Source organism: Dasypus novemcinctus, chromosome 11 (assembly GCF_030445035.2).
Source record: "Dasypus novemcinctus isolate mDasNov1 chromosome 11, mDasNov1.1.hap2, whole genome shotgun sequence".
NCBI classification, from domain to species: domain Eukaryota; kingdom Metazoa; phylum Chordata; class Mammalia; order Cingulata; family Dasypodidae; genus Dasypus; species Dasypus novemcinctus.
The window spans coordinates 25,847,996-25,855,632 of record NC_080683.1 but is presented as its reverse complement, the minus strand read 5'-3'; the positions used below and the strand labels follow the sequence as shown (position 1 = coordinate 25,855,632).

The 7,637-nt window shown below is 38.2% G+C and overlaps 1 non-coding gene across 1 annotated transcript; it reads right to left on the bottom strand.

Annotated features, from left to right (window-relative positions):
* Positions 1 to 3,213: 3,213 nt before the first annotated feature.
* On the bottom strand, positions 3,214 to 3,300 carry LOC111761376 (small nucleolar RNA SNORD35). The gene has a single exon (XR_002794761.1). It is a non-coding gene; the product is annotated as a small nucleolar RNA SNORD35 (small nucleolar RNA).
* Between the last annotated feature and the right edge of the window lie 4,337 nt (positions 3,301 to 7,637).

Below are 7,637 nucleotides of genomic sequence, written 5' to 3'. Positions count from 1 at the left end.
GACTCCTCAAAAGAGTTATGAGGAGGAGAGGCCTTTGTTAAACATCCCTACAACAATATGCTCTTATTCCCTATTCTAGAACCTCATCAGACCCAGCACTCCCCAGTTTACAGCATATATTTTATAATGTCTTTTATTATTCTGACTATATAAGTGACTATATAGGTAGGATTTTCCTCATTGTTGTTGAGGAACACAAATGGAATGTTATCACCCTACCTTAACACAATGGAATGTTATCACCCTATCCTTCAAGGGATGCATAACTGAAGTGAGGAAAAGATATGCATACAAAGACTCATAGATCATTGTGAAGTTGTAGCAATGAGGGTCCTAGCAGGAAGTAAAGGGACCACTCAGAAATGGGGACATAGAAGTTTGACTAGTTTAGGAATTCCAAAAATAGTTATTGGATTATGTTTGTAAACTGGTCTGACAGTTTAATTGATTATGATTAGGACTTTGATTGGGCCATGTCAGCAGGGTGTTGAGTCCCCACCCCCTGGTGGGCGGCGACTCACAGAGAAAGGAGATGGTGAAGGACAGAGTTGAAACTTTGGGAGTTGAGCCCTGGGAAGTGAACACACAGAAGAACACAAAGGAACAGAGACAGCTCCTTAGACAAGGCAGAAGCCTCAGGGAGACAGACAGAGCCATTCACCTGATAGGCTACAGTGGGCCTTGTGGAGAGAGCACAGCAGCTGAGCCTGAAGAAATACGGAACCCCGGGAAGAGAGGAATTCAAGAAGCCTGAACTCTTGGCAGACATCAGCAGGCATCTTGCCCCAACACGTGGCAATAGACTTTCATGAGGGAAGTAACTTACTCTTTACGGCCTGGTAACTGTGAGCTTCTACCCCAAATAAATCCCCTTTATAAAACCCAACTGATTTCTGGTATTTTGTATCAGCACCTCTTTAGCTGACTAATTCAGGGACTGAGGAGAGTTTAATGAAATACCTGTTTACAAAGTGGGGGTAGGATTAAGATGCCCACAAGGGATGGTATGGATCAAACACCAAAGGTTAGCAGTACCGAGAAGCTTCTACTTCTCCCACCCTTCAATGGGCCAGTAGGAACTCACTGAGAGTCACAACTGCAGGAAAACACCGCCCCCGCACCCACACCCCCAAACAGGAGCTGATGGCCTTCAAAGGGGGGGTACTCACTACCAACCTGCAGCCAAGAGCATGCGGATGTCTTATAAAAATAACAACAAATGATTGGAAATTATTACAATGATTTGTGACTGATTTGCATTCTAGGTTTACCAACTTTTTTATGCTATCTGTGGCTTAGTTTAGTTAGAAAATGAAAGGAAATAATTTTTAAATTTTTGATACATATACTGATTTATACATTAATTTATATTTACTGTACTATAGGTTAAATATATCCCCTTGGCAGAATCGGTAACATAATATTATAAAAAGTTTTTCTAAGAAAGAATTTACACTTTTGTAAGCAATCCTTATGCCATCCCCCATTTTCCAGAGAGATTCTATATATATGTACTATTGAAATGAAAGTGGATATTAATTTCCCCAAATACCGGGGGAACTGGATCAAGATATGGATCCTTGTATATGGTAACATGGAAGCCAAAGATCTGTTCTCTTCCATATAGATTTTTCCCAGCAGATAACAGTATTTCAGAAAGTATAGTTTCCCATTGTAACTATTTGAAAGCATAACTTGAATTAAAGAAAAAAATTAATTAGTTCCTGTACCAAAAAAGGATGATAAATCTGAAAATCAGTAATAATGTGCAGATTTGCCACACCAAATTAAATTACCTTTCTGGAGTTTAATAGATAAGTATGTTGGTAATATTTGTAAAATCTGTAAAATAAATGAATTTTAACACTTCATAATACAGAAGAGGGGCCAATTAATAGCTATGACTGAGACTAATATTTGCCAGGTATAGTTTCACTGAGAAATAACTGTGAGTCAAAACATTTTAACAGAAAAAATTTAAAATATTCAGTGAGACTCCTACTTAAAGAGACTCACCAACTCATTTCAAAACCAAAAGCAGCTCTGTGAAAGAACTACAAAAAGGACGGGGGATAGAAAGGTACTGAAACATAGTTTGTATATACTGTACTCTTGAAATTAAGTTGGTACCAAAGCAAATGAGATTGTTATAGATTTAGGATGTTAAATTTAAGCCCTGTGATAACTACAAAGAAATATCAGAGAATAGGAAAGCTTATAGGGACAGTACAGGATGCTAGGGGTGGAGAGCAGGCGCATGGGTAGTTAGTTCATGATGCATTTAGAGTTTCTGTTTGGGGAGATGGGAAAGTTTTAGTAATGGAAGGTGGTAAAGGTACCACAATATTGTGACTGTGATTAACCCTATTGAATGGTATGCTTGGGAGTGGTTGAGATGGGAAAATGTGTATCGAGTCTATGCGGCCACAATTTTAAAAAAAGAATGACTAAAGAGATAATGACAATTAAATGCAACATATGATACTGGATGGGATATAGCAGGGGAGGAGAAAATGCTCAAAGAGGTATTATTAGGACACATTAAATATTGTAGTATAGACTGTAAGCTTTATATCACTGTTAAATCTCTTGAACTTGATAACTGCATTTAAGGTGGTTACACAAGTGAATAGTCTTGTTCTTAGGAAATACACATGGCAGTATTAAATGTTCAAAGAGCATGAGGTATACAACCTATACGCAAGTGTTCAGAAAATGAACAGATAGACAGTTAAACAGAACGATATGACAGATGTGGCAAAATGTCAGAATTGGTTAATCAGGGTACCTGGTGGCATGGGGTATGTTGGAGTTCCGTTTGGGGTTTGTATTATTTTTGCAGCTGTCCTATACGTTTGATTGTATTGCAAAATACAAAGTTTTTTTTAAAAGGCAGCCCTGTAGCAGTATGAACAATTGCCTGTAATATTGTGTTTTATAGAATTTTTTTTTTTTTTTAGGTACTAGGGGCTGGGATTAAACCCAGGACCTCATATGTGGAAAGCTGGTGCTTAACCATTGAGCCACACTGGCTCCCCTGAATTGTTTTTTTTCATTTGTTTTTGTTTTTAGGAGGCACTGGGGACCTAACCTGGGACCTCCCATGTGGGAGGTGGGTGCTCAACAGCTTGAGCCACATCCATTCCTTTATAGATTAATCTTTTTATGCTAAGCTTTCTTTCTTTCTTTCTTTTTTTTTTTTTCCTTTTATTTCCTCTGGAATCACCTGAGCCACTGGCATTATTGGCAGCACCTGCAGGGTCATCTGCAGACCATCGTGAGAAAAAGCCACCATTTGCCTATGCTAAGCTTTCTTGAAATGAAGCTTCCAATACAAGAATGCATATATATGCTCACACATATGACTTCACACACGTACAGATATGCGGAGAAAACACCTCTAGATGGTTAAGGCTAAAATTTCTCTTAAATGAAAAGTGCCATGTTTTAAAATTTGTTGACAATTTTTAAAATACTTTAAAAAAATTTATGTGGTAACCTATACAACATAAATTTTCCCATTTTAACCTCTTTCTGTATCAATTCTGTGACATTCGTTACAGTCACAATGTTGTGCTACCAACACCACCATTCATTACCAAAACTTTCCATCACCCCAAATAGAAACTCTGTACAATTTAAGCATTAACTCCCCACTCCTACCCCTGCCCCTGCCCCTGGTAACCTAAATTCTAATTTTTTCTTCTGTGAATTTGCTTATTCTAATTATTTCATATCAATGAGATCCTATAATATTTGTCCTTTTGTATCTGGCTTATTTCATCCAATATGATATCTTCCAGGTTCATCCATGTTGTAGCATGTATCAGAATGTCATTCCTTTCTATGACTGAATAATATTTCATTGTGTGTACACCACATTTGGTTTATTTTTTCATCTGTCGATGGACACTGGGATTGTTTCTACCTTTTGGCTATTGTGAAAAATTCTATTCTGAACATTGGTTTACAAATATCTGTTCGAGCTTGGCTGACAATTTTGAAACATAAAATTAATGTTAAATTTGTTAATTTAAACATTAATATGTCATTTGAAATTCTTAAAGTAAAAATTGATTTTGCTTAATTTAAGACCTTTCCAAATCAAACTAGCAACACATGCCATGATAGCATCTTTACTCAAGCAAAGCAACCCTCACCTTATGTCCTTAGCAGGACATACAGATTTTCTATAACCCTAGAAATACATATTCAATACCCAAGGACACATGAAAATGTACTGTGTGCTGGGTTACTGATTGAGTTTTATTGATGGGGATATCTTCTTTCTTTCTCTGAAATTATTCACATTACTAAAATCTGCTTTCAATAAACAAAGTAGAATGGGGGCATGATGCCAAGACAATTGGTGAGAAAACTTCAGAAGGCTGAGGAAAAATATCATTTGAAAAGACATTCAGTGTTACCAGTATATTTCATTCCTTTTAATCTTACACACTTTAAACGATGGATTATAACCTTTGAATTTTTACTTCAAATACACATTTGAAAGCTTTGAAATTCTCTGCTTTCCTGCTTTTCCTTTGCTGAAGTGCTTCTGGCTAGAATGAGATAAATGCATAATAATTGCTTCTAATCCCTCCTTTTCTGTAAATAGGTAGAAAGACCTGTGATCATTGATCTTGGAGCCTTTTAAGCCTACTTTTAATGATGTCCCTTGACTTAAAATTTAAAAAAAAGATACTTGGAAGTAGTTGGGAAAAGAGAGCTAGAAAAAGATGGTGCAAGGTGTTATCCTATTAATCCTTATTGCTCATAGTTGGATGTAGTGTCATTTGACTGAGGAAGTCAGCACATTTTCAATCAAATAAATTCAGTTGTTTAAATCTAACAATTCATCTAGAATTTGTTAACTATATGCATGACAGTAAGTCACAGATGCTGAAACTATTTATAATTCTTTCAAAGAAGATAATAAATGTATAGCTTTAATGAAAGTTAAAACTACAACTCATGCTTTAAAATGAATTGAGGGAAGCGGACTTGGCCCAGTGTTTAGGGCGCCCGCCTACCACATGGGAGGTCCACGGTTCAAACTGCGGGCCTCCTTGACCGGTGGAGCTGGCCCACGCGCAGTGCTGATGCGCGCAAGGAGTGCCCTGCCACACATAGGGGAGCCCCAAGCGCAAGGAGTGCGCCCCGTAAGGAGAGCTGCCCAGCGTGAAAGAAAGTGCAGCCTGACCAAGAAGGGCGCCGCACACATGAGAGCTGACACACAAGATGACGCAAAGAAACACAGATTCCTGGTGCCGCCAATAAGGATAGAAGTGGTCACAGAAGAACACACAGCGAATGGACAGAGAGCAGACAACTGGGGGTGGGGGGCGGATAAATAAAAAATAAATCTTTAAAAAATAAAATAAAATGAATTGACCTTCTGATTCAGTTATATTTGCCAAAGACACTTCTTACTCTCTCACATCGAATTAATAATATGTACACTTTGGATGAATAGACTGAGGAGTTATCATTATATGGTACACCTATGGATAATTTTATTTAAAAATACAGCCTCATGGGCACACAATATAATGGCCATATGTCTAAATAAATCAGCAACTTGTTCTCCATGCTTGAAATTTTCATTTCAAATTTATTTGAATTATTTACAAGTCTTTTTTTTTTGGTTAGGTAGAATGACCTGAAATCAAATTTCATATAAATTAGGGTGCCTTAGTTCTGATTTGCACTTTTATATAATTGCATGGTCTTCAAATTATCATATAATGTTAAATCTTTTCAGCTATAATCCAGCTTCATTGACTTTTGAGAGATAAATTTCCCAGTAGAATATTAAATTGAGACATTCTGACTCAAAATATTTAACTCAGATAATTAAATTAGACTCTTGCATTCAGACTATATTTCTGCATTTAGGAAATCTTAAAACCTTGCTGGTCATGCTGTTCAGAATAATTCTATCCAGGCCGTCTCTTGGGGATTATATACTTTGAGATCTATCAGAGTCCCAGAAATTATTGTGAAGAACACAATAAAAAACAAGATGCTTTTTCCTCTATTTCCTGCAAGGCAAAATGCATCTCTTGTATGGTTTATTTTCTTTTGAAAATATTTTACTGATATTTGAAACATGATTCTAAGCAATATCAACTCCACATAGAGAACATTATGTTGTATGTGTAGTTAGGGATGATTCAGTTCACTAACTCAAGTGTGTAAGACTTTCTTTATATTGCTATGAGTTCAATATCTATTTCCAGTCCCATGTCACCAGGGGAACAGACTAAATCTTTGCCACTTCTGGATTCCTTCCCCATCACCTACACTTACATTTTCTCTAGGATTGCATCTAAGTTTCATAAGCTTATGGAAGCCAGGAAGAGGGATATTCTGTTCTCAACAGACACCTTTCCACCCAGGAGACTGCCAGGATATCCTCATTCCCATCTTGTCTCCAGGTGATGGGCTTAGCAGATAACTGCTGCACCCCTTTGGTTAATACCACAAGGTCTTTCGAATTTAGAACTGTGCTTTGGAAATTGCTTGGCTCTTCCAGGCCCTTCCTGGGATATGACCTCTGGGGCTGTCTCACGCCCATCTACCTAGACCTTGCCCCCAGACATTTCCACTCAGATGAGTCATTCTGGATTTGGAGGAAGCAAGGCTAATGTGTTCCATGCTCTCAGATACCCCAAACCATATCGGGGTTCTGGTATTTCTTAACTTGCCCCTCTCAGTTTGACTGGGCTGATATGAGGAATTAGAGGAATTTCCTTTCATGGATACTTCAGTGTCTGAATTTTCTTCTTTTCTCCTCCAACTGTCTACCTCTACCTCAATTCCAAAGCATAAATGGGCTTCTCACTAAATCTAAATCTTTTGTTTATGGCATGTGTTGGATTAAAGATGGCAGCAAATTCTTTAGCACTTCTTCCATAGAGAAGTGGTAAGGAATTCCTCTCTTGCTGAATCTGGGCTGGCCCTACTGACTTGCCTGAAACCAATATAATGTGATGGCAGTACCACTGCATGACTTTTAGGCTACATGGAAGATGGCTTGCAGCTTCTGCTTTGGTCTTAGAACACTCCACTCCAGATACTCCCTCTCAGAGCCCACCTGCTCTGCTGTGGGAAGCCCAAGTGATGTCAATAGCCCACGTGTAGGTGCTCCAGATTCCCAGGATGAGGACTGACTGGGTTTCATTTGAGTCAGGTGATCAATGGACCTGGTCAAGTCAGTTGTGATGGGGTTGGAATTATGTAGTACACACATGATTGGCAGGAGCCCATCACCTCTATGCCAGGTGGTGGGCAGTTCAGAGAAGGGTGTCATTGTGAATGGATCGTTGAGCCTGAATTCAAGAGGCTCATCTGGGCTGAGCATTCCTCCCTCACTGTAACAAACACTGTGCCAAATCTCAGGATTCAGAAGCAACCCCAGAACCTTTAATACTTCAACCTATTAGGATAAATGACAATCTTTGCAAAGCAGTTAAAAATATTTTTATGTTGTGAAATTTCAAACATTAATGAAAGTAGGGAGAAGAGTATAGTGGATGCCATGAATCTGTCACTCAGCAAATGTACTGCAGCAATTAGCAACACAAGGCCACTAATGTTGCATCTATATCCCACCCAGTCCTCCTGATAATGGT